A 9,700-nucleotide genomic window follows, 5' to 3' on the forward strand; every position below is an offset into this window, starting at 1 on the left:
GGTGGGTCTGTTTCCCTCAGCCTGGGGACATTTCAGAGTCTGTGTTAGGCCCAGTTTTACAACAGCTTATCCCTGGGCAGTCCCCTGGCCTCGATGCCCAGGCTGCCGGTACATGGAAACTCTTCTGCAGGTGCCAGCTGAGCAGGTCTACACTGAGCACACAAGGAATAACGAGCCTTTTTGACCTTGAAACTTAAGCTAAATCCGAGCCTAAAAGTATCTGAATAAACCCTTGTCTGCAGTTTAAAATGCTCTTAAAGAGGCCAGTGATATTCTTAATACTTTCTTCCTGCAAATATAAAAATTCACCCTTTCCCCTTAAAAATACATCCGAGAATCCTGGGCGTGAAGTTGCCCTGATTAGGAAAATGTTTGGGATTTTATTTTTCAGCAATTTTTCCAATGTAAATGTTGGATTTATAGTCTCCTGTCAGACATTGTGTAAAGGGAATAATAATCACCTACTAACATTTTTTTTTTTTTTGCTTTACAGTTTAACATAAATCTTTATGAGAGTTTGCAAATAGCGAAATAACCTTTGGCGTGAGGCACATAAGAGGTGATGTAAAACCCTCCCGCAGCCGAGGGGAGCGGCACTCGGGCTCGGCAGACACTCAGAAAGGCTCTTCAGGTTCCCTTGGCTCTCTCTTCGCAGAGATCGGTCATCCATCACTTCATTGAAATTCCCTTTTCTCTTTACAAACTTGCTGCCGGTTCATCCCGATACTCAGTGGGAGGAAGAACAGCTGGTATGTCACGAGCCGGGGCAGAGTCCTGCGAGGCGGAGGTAAGGCCGGATTAAATTGTCCCTTAGCATGAGAACCGTCAGGTAAATGCTGTTGCAGCTGCCTACCCGTAATAGATCGTGTTATATGCAAGTTATGTAAAAGCTTTGCTTATTTATCAGCCCTAGATTTGTGTCAGAATATACATATATAAACGCCACAGTGGTCTGTTAATTTGTTGTAGTTCAGCACTCCTGTACCTATATACACAATAAAAAAAGCTTTTCAGCCTTGTTTGATGACTTAGCAACAGCTTTGGGAATTCTGGCAATAAACGCTTGCTCAGATTCCCAGTGTCGTAGCTAATTTGAATAAAAGTTAATATGTTTATTACAGGAAATAACGAACTTTTTTTTTTTTTTTTTTTAATAATTTCATTCTTTACCAGCAGATTTTCATTGGCGTTGCAAATTATTTTATGAATTTTCTCAAAATGTTTATAACCTGTTCAGTAAGAACGACTTCCGTGATTAGGGTAACGTCGAATCAACTCCGAAGGAGAAGCGTGGTGATTTCCTTCGGAGGAGTAAGTACACCAGTGTGGATTTCCACGGAAGCGGGTTTGCAAAACTGTTTTACGCCGAAGTTAAGCAACTTTGTAAACTGCCCAGCAGTGAAAAGTTGTTGCTGACAGCTCTGAGAGCTGGATGAGCCTTCGCTGGCATTTGGGGTTGTGTTAGGTTTGTTCTCACCTGGCAATTATGCAGAGAGAAGTGCTCATCACCAGCCTATTGACACATCACTTGACCCTCCAACTGTGATTTTTAGACCATGCCAAGCAGTAGAGTTCTTGTTGGCTAGCAAATAAATTGTAGAAATTTTTTTTTTTGCTGATTTCTTTGGAGTTAGTATAAAAAAAAAAAAAAAAAAAAAAAAAAAAAGATTAATCCCTATGTGCTTAACTTACAGAAAACCTCTTTAAAATGCTGCTAAGCATTTCAATAGCTCCTAAAATGCTGAGGAATATTCTTTCACGGTACTTCAGATGTACTCTATGGTTTGCCTTCCATGATGTATTGATCTTGAGAAACAAAGGAGCCAAGAGGATGCAATCCTCGCTCGACTGTGGGGTCCCACTCGTCTGAAGCAATGCTGAGAGACCTCTGCCCGTTGGGTAATGGTTGGATTAATTCGGATTCACCCGGACTGGCTTCCCAGCTCTTAACTTGGCTCTTTCCTTACTCCTGTTTGAATCAAAAGGCAAGTGAAGCTGCCGGCGGGGCCGAGGCACAGCCACGGATCTGTGCGTTTAACGGTGATATCGTTCTGTTCTTCCAGATGAGAGAAACATGAGAAGGAAACCTTCTCTCTGTTGTTCTTCGCTCTTGGGCGGCTTTTCTCCAAGCTAGGAGGTGTTTCTGAACTCTTACTCACCCTTTCCAAGGTGGGTGGGAGCTGGAGGCCAACCCCGGGAGCTCTGCGGAGGGCCAGGCAATGGGGATTTTGAAAGGCTTTTTCTTCTCGGCACCGCTGGAGCGGCTGAGAACTCTTTCCATGGAAAGTTTAGGCTGTGGCAAAACACAAACACCGAACAATTTAAATTCTCAACTTGAGGCTCGTGGGCACAACAAAGAGAAAACCCAGAAGATATAGGCAAGGAGGGGAAAGCGCTTAGTAGTAAGGATCATAGGATTCAGATTTGCTTGTGGGGTGGCTGGGAGGTTGTGAGAGACTGAAATGTCAAGTGATGGTCCCAGAGCTGGTTTGTGTCTGTGCAGACCTCGGGGACGAGCTCTGCGGCCGTGGCTGGTCCGGGGGGTGTCCCCCAGGGCAGCAGGAGGCTGTTGAAGGATGCACCCCCCCGCTGCTTTGCAGTTCACTGTCAGACTCCTTAGAAAAGCCTCAGAGGGGCAGCGGGGGCTGAGCCGGCCCCATCCTGTAGCCGTCTGTGGCTCTGCGGTGTCCCCAGCCCCCGGGCACACGTGGCTAATGCGCTGATGAGAGGCCTTTCTGCCCCAGAAGCTGATGCAGCAACAAACCTGTGGGACCAGAGAAAAAATAACCCTAAAGGTGGGCAGATGTGCTCATCAGCGGATGCGAGGAACTTAAAAAGGCAGCGGGAAACTTTGCTGAGAAGTGGGGCAGTGCCAAAAGTCTTCCTGAGGCCAAAGCAGGGAGACCTGCTGTCTCCTTCCCATCTACCAGAGCTTTTGTCTTGTCACAGGAGAAAACTTGGCTGATTTGATGGGATTTATTGATGACAAACCCATTTGAGTTGTCTCTCATTTCCAGGTTGGGGGGTTGGTGCTCGCAAAGCGTTCTTCCAGCATTTGGGAAGGCGCTGGAGTTAAACGGACTCCCCTGAAGACTAAAAAAGCGAGACTTGCATGTTATTAAATAGACTTAAAACGCAACCTTGCACGCAATGTCGGATTTCAGGCGTCCCTCTGCTGCAATGACCACCCATGAACAGGACGTAGGCCACCCCACGGCAGGGCTGAGAGGAAGGGGGTGCGTGCTCGGTGCACACACACGTGTATTTGGGACCGTGACTTTCCTCACATCGTGGGTATTTCTCCCAACAGCCCATGTGAAATGCAAATCCCAGCAGCAAACACAAGATGGAGGAGGAGGAGTACGGTGCAAAAGTGGTAAAATCCCAGGAAAGAAGATTTAGAGTGAAAGGGATGTGCCCGTGTGTAATGGGGCGAAAACCAGGGAGGTTTAGGCAAAAGCTGAACTTTTTCAGAACGGAGCTTGTGGAGAAGTCACCGGAGACCTGTGTTTAAAACTGAAAATAAGAGGGAAAAATACTCCAAGAAGACATCCACCGTGGGTGCTGAGGCCGCAGGCTGCCCTGGGGACACTGCCCTTGGCTGCTCACGTCCCTGCTGCCCTCGCGGTAGCTCTCGTGTGGCGGCAGCAGGAAGGGGCTGCTTCGTCATCAAACTGGTTCGACGGGTGAAAAATGTTTATTGCCACGGAGCTTCTCTTCTGTGTCTTACTTTCTGCTTAATTAAAACACCAATAATCCTTATGAGATAAGTTACTACAGCACTAGAATGCTCTACTCCTATCTGTTTAAAGTGTATGATTTGCACTGACTATTTATTTATTTATTTATTTTTTAAAAAAGCCAGGACGTTGTTGTGCTGCATTGTAGAATAACACGTTTAACAAAGAAACTCCCATCCTTGCGAGATAGATTTTGTGTTCTTCTTCCCCTATATTTCCTACCCACACTGCACATGCTTGGCGTTGGCTCTGACTCTGCTCCAAACATCAGATGCAGACATTTAAAATTCACAAAGCCACACAGGATTCACACTTGCCTGTGAGTAGCTGGTTGTTATTAAAAGTGTGTTCATGGTGAAACATTCCTCTGGTGTTTTAAAGCTGCCAGAAGCCATTTCTGCCTGCTATTGTGCAATAGTGATAATATTGGGAACGACGTTATGATGTCTGCGGCCTTAAAGGCGCCGCAGTCTGTCTGTCTTTGCGCTCATGCTTTGATTTTATTCAAATATATTTGTAAGAAATACTTAGTGGCTGCCGTTAGTCATCTATCTCAGATGTCATGTTGAAAGGCAAGAGCTTCCACCCGCAGGATACTTGGGGGGTGGAAATAAAGTCTCATAGTGAAGGGGGAATTGGGGAGAGTAAAGAAGCAAGGGAACACCTGAGGCAAAGCCCTGTGTATAGGTAATTAGATTAACTTTAAGGCCCTGCTTAATTTTAGAGCTGTTCTCAACCTGGGGAAGGAGCAAAACTGGGAGAAACAAAAATAAATAGGCAGGTATAACTGAGAGCACTACTTGGTCTAATTACCATAAGACATATTTCCTGTTGGAAAATAACATAATAAATGGTGTATTGAACTCAAACCCTCTTCTGTGGTAGTTATTAAATTCCATGACATTTCAGCTTGATTAACTTTTTAACAGATATGACTCAGGGCCATTACAGGAAACCTTCTGAGGTGGATGCGAGATCTGATGACCTACCCCACCAACAGTCCCAATTATTCAAACTGAAGAAAATGTCTTATAAAACCTCATTAGCAGAAAGGAAACCTATAAAGCTATTGCCTGATTGTTTGTTTTTTTTTTTTGATTTAATGTTGGCTGAGATGAAGGGATAAGATGTGGAAGAAAGCATCCTCCTGCCCTGGCGGGTAGAGGGAGAGCAACGAGAGGCTTCCTGAGCTCCAGCTCTAACTCTGCCTTGATGCTGATGTTTTGCAGGAGTTCATTATGACTTTTGTATAGGGTATTTATTTATAGGGAGTTATTCCGTTCTTGAGAGTACCCCAGCACCAAGCAGACCCCCTCGGGGGAGTTGTCAAGCTCACAGCACAAGGGCAGGAAGAAATGCATACGCAACTCTTAATATTTCCCACCTTGATATTGGAAATATTCTGTATATTTTGAGTGAAACGAGGGGAAAGCCATGCTCATCTCAGCATTTCCCACTCTGATTTCTGATGGCACTTGCCTATACTTGCTAGGTTACAGAGCAGCAAGATAAAAATGTTTAATTCTTCCTATAAAAGGAAAAACATGGTAATATTTTATGGGTTTATTTCAGGGGTTTTTTTTGGTCTAAACTTGCTGCACAACCCCCCTTGGTGTAACAGCTGTAAATAACTGCTGTTGAGGTGATGTTTCCTGACTCTGTCACGTTCAGCTATTGCAGGTCTGGGGCTTGATCCTGCTGGTGCCAGGCTCACCACCACGTTCTCCGTATCCGCCCAGGTGTGGTGCTGTGGGCTTCCAAAGATTTACCCACTTACAAAGCTTCACGGAAACAAAAGAAGAAAATGTGGCTATAACCTGAGGGCCTTTGTTGGAAAACAATTACAAACCATGGTATTTCTATCAAATATTTGGGGGATGTATATGCAATTTCCTTTGGGTGGGATGTTGTTCCTTGATTCTTTAGGAGCTTTTTGTGCCGGGGATCACAGATATATCCAGCTACTTCTAATGTTGTTGGTGTCTTCACCACACAGCACATAGGGAAAAGTAAAATAATCCAGGTAAAAAAAAAAAAAAAAGTTAATATTTGAAAAATGTTTACAAAATACCAAGCCCTAGTGTGAAACAAACCCAAAGAACTAGAGCTCCAAACCAAAAGGAAATTGGCTGAGTTAATGGGTGGTGGTCAGGGGGATGGTGAAATTAATTTCAAGTTGCTCTGTGCTCCAAACTACCAAAAGTGAATATAATGAAGGATTCACAGAATTTGCTTTTGTCTTTCTGTAAAGAAAAAAAAAAAAAAAAGCTGCTTAAATCAGTAGTGTGCTTGTTATGCATATGAAGACGCAAAGGTTATGAAAATATGGCACAATCTCCTCAATTCTGTGATTTAATTAAGATACGCCTCTGAGGAAAAGGAGCAAAAGGGATGCTCACTGTAACTGCAATTGATAAACTCGCCTTCCGTTTCTTGAAGGTGCGAAGCACCAGCGGTAATAAATGACTATTTAATAGCATAAACCGTCAGGAGAGGAGCCGCTGAAATCTGTGTGGAGGAAAAAGAGATAATGCCAATTTTCCCGAATCTGTGAGAATATTAGTTGAACAGCGTTAACTGGAAGACCCCAATGCTTTACAAAGACACACGGGCTGAGATCTCCAGAGGTTTCTGACTGATCTCAAAGCGTCAATAGAGGAATTTTTCTGCCAGCACTTTTTCCTCTAAGTTCCTCTTGAGCAGTGGAAGTGTGTCCCAGCAGCCCTATCGCTGTTATCTGCAGAAATATAAAAAGATACATCGCCATGCTCCAAGCCAGATCCTCAGGGAACACAGTAACCCCCAGTCTGTCACTGGCCTTTCTTGCCATCAGAGTCCTTTTCCCAATTTGATTAATACTAGGTTTTTAATCGAAAAAAAAGTATGTGGCAAGGCAAGTCCTCAGCTGTTCTGACTCCTTTCTCAGCTGAGACTTGTTAAATTTTGTACGATGCTCCAAATCTTTCCTTAACCGCTTAGTAATCTTTTGCTGCCATTATAAAGGGATACAGGTGTAATTTTTTTTTTTTTTTCAATGAAGGTAAAGAAATTAATCATTTCCCATTTAAAATAATAAAATGTTCATATTAGTTCCTGCTGGAGCACACCTTTGAGCTCGCATTCTAGAACGCAGCCTCAGAGAGCCTGAGGCTTTGCCATCGGAAGAAGAAGTGTTGGGTCTCGTTGCGGGGGGTGAGCCCTCAGCTGAACTTCAGGCTCAGCCTTACCCACCAATTCCCTACGTGATATGGAAATCGTACACAGTTCAGAACCTCCCTGAGCCTTCTCTGGGCCATCCTTGTTAGCCAGGGAGCAGAGGCGCGCACACAGGGTTTGTTAGTGTTTGCTTTCTCTTCTAGCAACAATTTCTTTTTTTACAGTTAAAACGATCATTTCCCACTATCAATACCTTATTGCCAGTCTGAACCGCTGAGAGATAATCTACCAATAATGCACTAATTAGTCTTACTGCTGCAGTATCTCAGATAGAGGCTGAAGAGCCAGAAGATAATTAGTGTTTAACCAATTAAGCTTGTTGCAAGTTCATGAAACACAGCCCTTACATTTTTTTCCCTGTCAGATTCGGCGTGTTTTTTTTTTTTTTTTTTTTTTTTTTATTTTAACATCAGCTATGAGATTTCACCTTTCCCTCCCAGCTGTCTTCCAAGCTCCCTCCAGTTTCTCATTAGACAACATTATATTATAGTTGTTAGATTATGGATCTGACCTCAGGTAACCCCACAGTATTTCTTTCCACATATCCTTAATGTAAAAACATAGAAATATTAGTCTGTGAACTATGATGAAGTTCAATGTGGTTTCTCTTCCCTTTTTTCTTGCAGACTGTGGCCGTGTCCCAGCTGAGCACTTCCCGGAGTTGCCGTGGCACCTTGGGTTGGGTCCCCCAGGACAGAACTGAGAGGTGCTCACCTTTCTGGGAGAAGAAAATGATTAACAAATGATTCGTGAGTGTCTGAGGGGGGAAAAGACCCTTCTTGGCCGGACACTCCCACCTGTGCTTCTGAATGCAGAGCGCTCGTATGACGAGAAATCTGAGATAGGTTAATGTTCGTGTTGATTACTCATTGACTTACTAATTGCTACTGATTTTTTGTACACCACTTGCGTAGCCTTCACGTGCACATTAATATTCTTGTCTAGTGATCATTTGTTGTGACTGACACGGGGACTAACTGTCAGGGCTGCCGGGATGACCCATTTTTAGTGTGAAATGACGATTCAGACAACACTGCGGGGGGACCTCGGGTTTCTTTCACCTCTTTCAGCTGAACCCCTCACATGGGTGAAACCGGGGCAGAGGGTTCTTCTGGTGGTGGGTGAGGGTCAGCTTCAGCATCAGCCTCAACATCATCATCATCAGCTGTGCAGGGAGTGCTTTCCGATGGCACCCGTGTTGAGGGACGTGTCACACCTCACTGTATGCATTAAAAAGTTCGATTTGATGGTCAGGTGTGGTCCTCTGAGAAGAATTCTTTGAATGTTGGCTTCTCGTGTATGAAGCTTTTCTTCCCAAATACCACAACTCATGACTGTGGTTATCTTCATTTGGGATTATCCCTTGGAGCTGTTGGTTTGCAAATCCCGACGGATGTGCTGACTTGGTAGCAGCACTTTAAAGCCAGTTGGAAAGGAGAGGTGGTCGTCCTGTGACTGGTGTGGCATCAGCCAGGCCTGAGGTACTCAGAGACAACACCTGGGAGCTGAGGGAGCAACCCGGGGAGTGCCTGGATCAGCAGCGATGGGTGGATCTCGGAGCTGGAGGGTCCACAGCAACTGTGCTTATGAATGAGCCTTGGGAAAAACGCAATGGCTGCGTATATGAAAACCTAAAACCTGCATAAAAACGTTAGCTCAGAAAAAAAAACGAGCGATGAGGAATTACGGGGAAATTCACAGCCAGCTCAATCTGCTCGATCTACGGTTGTACATCTGGAAATGTCCCACCTGAAGGCCTGCGCAAGGAAGCCCGAGGTACGAGCTTTTTCTGTCTGTGTTGGTTAGTCGCCTTGTTGCTGCAGAAACTCCGCTGGTTTATCACTCATGAGAGCAAACCCCTCTTTCATCTGCTCTTCCACTTGCTGTAAACTCCTTTTCTGCATGCGAGCTGAGGGAAGAATACCAAGAGACAGCCTTAATTAAGATATGCTGGAGCAAAGCTAATTTTCAGGGTTTTTTTGGAATGTGGTTGGTTTTTTGTTTTTTGTTTTTTGTTTTTTGTTTTTTTTTCCAGACGCTGACAGGAACATGTCACAACTATTTTACAGTCAGGATAATTGACTTCTATTTAATGTGGTAGTTGCTTACAAACAGCCAGTCAGACATATCCATGCAAGCAGCGAAGAAATTGTTCAGAAACATTATTGCTAATTCTTGAAATAAGGAACACTGAGTATATCGCTTGCAGTGCTATCACTTTGGCTAAGAGGGGAGCAGGTGATGAATTCACTGTGTTTTCTCTCAGTACAATGAACAAGCTGTAAATGACTCAGAAATTTGAAGAAACAAAGCACTCGCTGTATTTTTCTATTTCTTCAAGCCTGCTGTTATGTTTATATTTTATTCTTTTTTTATGTGGGGAGTTTATTCCTCTGTATTTCTTACTTGTTTGTGGCAGTTTTGCTGAGCTTGCCCTCTGCTGTGCCCAGAGGAGCTGTGGCCAGGGCAGAGCAGGATTCTCTCACCTTGAACGTAACATTGCAGGGAAAATAACAAAAACTTGTTTTACACTTCAGAGAACAATTTAAATACGTTGGCAGCGGAGATCATCTAATAGCAGTATTTCACATTAGGGATTTTTAGCCTTTCTTCAACCAGATTTTATATATTTAAATATAGTTTAGCAATCGCACTTTTTCTTTAACTTGTATTTATTTTGGACTATTTCATGGGCAATGCTCACGGCATAGAGAGGCTGTCAGACGCGTTCACAGCTTCTCAGG

At 44.0% G+C, this 9,700-nt stretch overlaps 1 long non-coding RNA gene across 1 annotated transcript; it reads left to right on the forward strand.

Moving 5' to 3' along the window:
* Nucleotides 1-730: 730 nt before the first annotated feature.
* On the forward strand, nucleotides 731-8,931 carry LOC113481577. The gene is made up of 3 exons (XR_003398702.1): nucleotides 731-787; nucleotides 5,421-5,593; nucleotides 7,583-8,931. It is a non-coding gene; the product is annotated as an uncharacterized LOC113481577 (long non-coding RNA).
* The last annotated feature ends 769 nt before the right edge of the window (nucleotides 8,932-9,700 follow it).

The sequence above is a fragment of the Athene cunicularia genome (genome assembly GCF_003259725.1).
Source record: "Athene cunicularia isolate RWA chromosome 6 unlocalized genomic scaffold, athCun1 chr6_part1, whole genome shotgun sequence".
Taxonomy (NCBI): domain Eukaryota; kingdom Metazoa; phylum Chordata; class Aves; order Strigiformes; family Strigidae; genus Athene; species Athene cunicularia.